General features: G+C 44.5%; 1 protein-coding gene across 2 annotated transcripts in view; it reads left to right on the top strand.

Annotated features, from left to right (window-relative positions):
- The window catches only part of cluha (clustered mitochondria (cluA/CLU1) homolog a), a 93,504-nt gene that overhangs the window by 632 nt on the left and 86,872 nt on the right, over window positions 1-6,000 (top strand). The window contains exon 1 of one of the 2 annotated variants that reach the window (XM_043718311.1): window positions 1,043-1,134. The exons of the other annotated variant lie outside the window; for it this stretch is intronic. The gene's annotated coding sequence lies outside the window, so the exon portion shown is untranslated. Of the gene's footprint in view, window positions 1-1,042; window positions 1,135-6,000 lie in introns of those variants that run through there. 2 annotated transcript variants of the gene reach the window in all.

The following is a 6,000-nucleotide window of genomic DNA, read 5'->3' as shown; positions in this document are numbered from 1 at the left end:
GTAAAGGGAACATGGTTTGGAGAAGGTGAGAGGAAACATTGAATGAAATCTCATTGCAGATGGATGTTCCCAATTTATAATTACATAAGATTTTTTTAGCCTGCTCTTCACTGCCACTTTTAATGTGAGAGTTTAACGTGGGCTGTAAGCAATTGAAATGCAGGTAGTGAATGGGTTTCATACTCCTTTTGGTAGTTAATCTTTGCGGGTGGGTGTAGTAGTGGTAATCTCGCCACTGTCTTCCCTCGCAATCCGTGTCCTGTGTAGCTGGTGGCAGCTTCTTGCTACAATGTTGCAATCCGGCCCCGCAATGTAGCCACGCGGCGGCCGCGGGAGCCTTTGATGTTGCCACATGTATCCATTTGTGTGTGAATGTAGCAAAGTCACCGGCTCATGGTAGAGGGAGCGGGCCAGACGAGAGGGCTTGGTGCAGGCTAAAAACTGGCAGATTAGAGGCTGAAAGTGGGGGGTTGCAGGGGAAGTTGCAGCAGTAAAACTAAAATGCCAGCACAGTACTGGGATCGGGGGTTGCACAGACTCTCTTCTCTTCCCCTGCCCTTCCTCCCCAACGACTCCGGCTCTCCCCTGGAGGGAAGGGTTGGCTGTGTTTACCCCCTCGCCCCCTACTTTCTCCTCCTCCTCCCCGGCGGGTGAAGGTCACCTTCAGTCCCACTGATTGCCGGGAGAGTGGCCCCGGTGCGGCCTAGCCTTCGCCGGCGCGGCTTTGCCAGGCCAGCTCCCAAGAGGGAATCCTTCCTTCGTTCTTCCCAACCCCGGGCCCGGCCCTGGAGGGTGCTCTGTCAGGGCCGAGGTGGGTGTGGAGGGAGGAAGACCCTTGCTTTACTTATTCGCAGCTGCTCGCCTTCGACACTGCTAACCCCGGAAGTGAATCGTGGGCTCCTTCACAACCAGAGGCTGGTTGCTGTGGAGGGTCATGTGAGAGAGGGGCGGGGAGAGCTACCACAACCATCGGAATGAGCCAGTTACCACGGCTGCTTTGCCCTCCACCCCTTTCCTTACTTAAACCCCTGTCAGCAAGGGTGACCCTGTCCTCTGGAACTTGTCCTTTCCTCTGTTTTAGAGGACAATGAACAGCAGGTGTTGCTTTGTGTGATGGGGAAACCTCTCATGAAGGTTTGCTTTTAAGTTTTTCAGCAGATTATGCTAAATATCAACTAGAAATTGTCAAAAATACACATTTGCAATCATAAAAGGATATCTTTGCAATTGTTTAATGGGATGTGATCATTGCTGCATCAGCATTTATTACATGGCCTTAATTGCCTCTTGATCTTAGTTGCTTTGGTCTGTTCGGAGGGCACTTAAGGGTGGTGTGGGGCTGGAGTCACATGTAGGGCAGACCAGGTGAGGATGCCAGATTTCCTTCCCTTTGGGACAGCAAATCTCTAATGGTATTTGGTCAATATTAGATTAGTTTTTAAATTCCAGATTCTTTTTATTGAATTCAAATTTCTCCATCTGCCATGGTGAGATTCAAACCAGAGCACGAGCCTATTGGAGTATTAGTCTAATGATGTTACCACTATACCATTGACTCCCACTGCTTTTAACAAAAGATAAAATAACTTGAGAAATGTCCTCTGCTTTCTATCTACAGATACTGGCATACCTGAGTTTTACAAGCAGTTTCTGTTTTTGCTTCTGATTTCCAACATCCAGTTTTTTTTTGGCTTTTTTGGAAAACATCCTTCCATTTAATTTTTTTGAGCACCCTTGCTGTGCTTGAGTTGCTAGTTCTCTGTTTTAAATGTCACCAACAGCAGTGAAGCCTGTGCAAGTAACCCATTAGCCTGAATGGCTGACTGTGAGCAATAAAATCAGGAAACGTGGTTTGAAGTAAAAACAGAAGTTGCTGGAGAAACTCAGCAGGTGTGGCAGCATCAGTCATTCTAAAACCGAGAAACCCTGAATAAATCCAGCACACTCCTAGCTCATGAACACTGAAACTAGTTGTGACACCAGTACCAGTGATCAATACTTGATTAGTGGAAATACTTGATACGTATTGTGGAGTTATAATTGATCACAGCAAAATGGCCTATTATCTCTAGCCCTGTTTGGAAACCATCAGTCTTTAATCCTTCAGGTGTCTTGTACATTTTGTGGCTATGAAACAGCCATTGGAGTACTGAACTTTATAATAGAACTACAAGTCATATGTGTAATTATTGTATACCCAATGGATGGATAGAAACACACTTTTTTTATTAAGTGAGGTCCCTTCATTTATTATAGCCTTTGTGTCTCAGGCACCACAAGAAATTTTGTTTCTCATTTTACATTTGTAAAACTGTGCCAACACAAAGGTAAGCTATCATGTGATGACATCTGTTGATGACACCTTCAATATTAAGAAAATTTCTTGCTTTTGTGTTGCTGCAAAGTCAGATTTAAAAATAAATTTGACGGTGAGCAAATTCTTTGGTGTGACGAAATCTGTTTGGGTCCTAAGTCTTGCTGTGGGTGGCCTTTGATCCAGTTTTCAGTGAACACAAGCCAATAGTACATGAAAACCTGTAGCTGTCCCATATTTGTATGTTCTGCAAAGGCACCATGGATAAGAAATAGGAAGGAATATTTAAAAACTACAGGAAATGACATGCTGTCTGACCTGCTGAGTACTTTAGATACTTTTACAGTTTCCAGAATCCGTGGATTTTGCTTTTGTATAAAAGATGCGAATCTCTAAAGTGAGACCTGGTCCTGCATTCTTCTGCCATAAGACAAGAGGACTGCAAATGGAATCCTGCTGACAATCCTCCACATTAGCTTGACATGGAGTTCACTGTTGTCCAATTCTTGAATAGTGTTTTTCTGAATTTCACAACTAAGGTGACAAGCTTGATAGAATAGGATTGTTTGGAGAGAAGGTCAGATTCTTGCATCTTGGGCAGAACAACAGCTGTTAGCCAGTTTACCATCATAACCACTGAATAAATATATTCGGAGTTCTGGAGGTTTGCTGGACAATATTGGATGCTTTTGTAAATGCCTGCTCAATGGGTTGACTTTGAAATAAGGTAGGAGTTGATGAGGAGATGAGTAGAGCAGGTGGAGGGAATAAAGATAAAAAAAAACAATATTTTGGAAGGGGCTCTGATAGTACAGTAGTAGTGCCCCTACCCTTGGACTGAGAGGCCCAGGTTCAAGTCCCACCCACTCCAGCAGTGTGTAATAACATCCCTGAACAGGTTGGTTAGAAAAATATCTTGAAATTTTGGAATTGTGCTGATTTTGGGTGACAGGCATTTTACAGCAGAAAATATCTACACTTGTGAATGTTCCCTCTGATTTTTGCCATTTTTAGCAATATTTTTATGTTATGAACTTGTGGAAACTTTGCACAAGCAGTACTGATCACTTGCAATAGAAAATCCTTTTGATATGGTCATTTCATATCTTGTAACTTGAATTTTCCCTTAACAAAGGCTGACTGACATTATGCAGGGCTAACTTTAGAACAACTTGACCCAGGACAGTATACTGTTTGAGAACTCACTACACATACAGTCTACGTAAGCAGTGCTGCTTGATGTTATATGGTTATTCCAGATCTGGGATCTGGGCTCTGGGATCTCCCTAACTTGGATTCTGGAAGGTTTATTTGGTATGAATCCCAGGGTGCATTGCTGGAAGACTGTGCAGTTCTGGTCGCTCTGTTATAGGAAGGGTTCAGAAAAGATTTACCAGGATGTTGCTGGGAATGGAGGGATTGAGATATAAAAATACACTAGAAAGGCTGGTATGATTTTCAGTGGAACGTAAGAGGTTGAGGGGTGACCTTATTGAGGTGAAAACTAGGGAGCTTATTTTTTAAGGTGAGGAGAAAGATTTAAAAAGGATATCATGAGCAGCTTTTTTTTAACATGGAGTGGTTCATGTGTGGAATGAACTGCCAGAGAAAGAGGTGAATGCAGGTACAGTTAGAATGTTTTAAGATTCATTTAGATCAGTAAATGAATAGGAAAAGTTTGGAGGGATATGGGCCAAGCACAGGCAGGTGGCACTAGTTTAGTTTGGAAACATGATTGGCATGGACTGGTTAAACCAAAGTGTCTGTTTCCATGCTTTATGACTCTATGACTCTGTTGCATTTCAGGGTGGGAGGGGAGCAGCGATGGAATATTAACATGCAGAAGCTGCTGGAAGCCTGAAACAATATTTTTTAAATGTTGGAAGCAGTCAAGGTCAGGCAGCTTTTGTGTAGAGGGAAACATAAAATTAATGCTTAGGTCAGTGGCCTTTTTGAACTGGTTGTTCTGGTGAAAGGTCATCACATCCTAAAGTGTTAACCCTGAAATGTCTACTTTATCTCTGCACATTTATTGCTTGACCTGATGAGGGTTTCCAGCATTTTCTTTTGTTATACTTGTGTTCAATGTTCCTGAATGTCACCTTGTCCAGTACAACCAGAGTTGAAGGCTGGCTGAATGTGCAACAGAAAGAAAGACGGCTTCCACTTGTCTAGTGCCTTTCACAATCACCAGACATTCCAAAGGACTTTGTAGCAGTTGAAATGCTCTTGAAGCGGAGTCAGTGTTGTAGTGTAGGAAATGTGGTACTGTAGTAACTTTATTATGTGTATGGCAAGCTTTCACTACAGCAATGTGATAATGAACAGAGAATCCCTTTTTTTGAGATGTCAATTAGGGATAAATATTGACCAGGAGAAAGTGAGGACTGCAGATGCTGGAGATCAGAGCTGAATATGTGTTGCTGGAAAAGCGCAGCAGGTCAGGCAGCATCCAAGGAGCAGGAGAATCAACGTTTCGGGCATTAGCCCTTCTTCAGGAATGAGGAAAGTGTGCTGAGCGGGCTAATATAAAAGGTAGGGAGGAAGGACTTGGGGGAGGGGCGTTGGAAATGCGATAGGTGGAAGGAGGTCAAGGTGAGGGTGATAGGCCGGAGTGGAGGTGGGGGCGGAGAGATCAGGAAGAAGATTGCAGGTTAGGAAGGTGGTGCTAAGTTAAAGGGTTGGGACTGAGACAAGGTGGGGGGAGGGGAAATGAGGAAACTGGAGAAATCTGAGTTCATCCCTTGTGGTTGGAGGGTTCCTAGGCGGAAGATGAGGCGCTCTTCCTCCAGCCGTCGTGTTGCTATGGTCTGGCGATGGAGGAGTCCAAGGACCTGCATGTCCTTGGTGGAGTGGGAGGGGAGTTGAAGTGTTGAGCCACGGGGTGGTTGGGTTGGTTGGTGCGGGTGTCCCAGAGGTGTTCTCTGCAACGTTCCGCAAGTAGGCGGCCTGTCTCCCCAATATAGAGGAGGCCACATCGGGTGCAGCGGATGCAGTAAATGATGATGTGTGTGGAGGTGCGGGTGATTTTCTGGCGGATATGGAAGTATCCCTTGGGGCCTTGGAGGGAAGTAAGGGGGGAGGTGTGGGTGCAAGTTTTGCATTTCTTGCGGTTGCAGGGGAAGGTGCCGGGAGTAGAGGTTGGGTTGAGTAAATATTGACCTGGCCACGCGGAAGCTCCCTTTCTGTGGTCACTATAGGAATTTGGGATTTTTGTTTTTACACATCCACCTGGAAGGCCAGACAGGATGTTGATTTAACAGTTCTTGTGGAAAAGTGCAACTTCAGAAGGTGCAGCAGACCCCGACGCCTGCGATGGAATGTCACCTGATATTTTGTCCTCTGGTTCTGGAGTGCAACTTAAACTGACAACCTCTGCTCTGAGGTGAAAGTGATACTAATCACAACATACAGAGCACAGCTGCCCTACAGCTCCTTGGCAAGAATATTCCAGTCAAAGCTTACAATATTTATTCCAGTTAATTTTGAGGTGACAGAGGAATTAATTTTTTAGTCCAGCCTTGTATCATAATGGCCTGCCTTGCTTTGCATGGCCAGCAAGTTTCATGCTGCATTCTGTCTGCAGTTTCACTGACTACCTTCTGTGATATCTGAGAGTCACAAAATCACTCCATGACTTGAGGACACCTATATTTTGTTTGTTTGAATTCATTTTAATGGTTATA

This window comes from Chiloscyllium plagiosum, chromosome 28 (assembly GCF_004010195.1).
Source record: "Chiloscyllium plagiosum isolate BGI_BamShark_2017 chromosome 28, ASM401019v2, whole genome shotgun sequence".
Taxonomy (NCBI): Eukaryota; Metazoa; Chordata; class Chondrichthyes; order Orectolobiformes; family Hemiscylliidae; genus Chiloscyllium; species Chiloscyllium plagiosum.
Note: the sequence above shows the minus strand (reverse complement) of the source record. Positions and strands in the feature narration are given on the sequence as shown.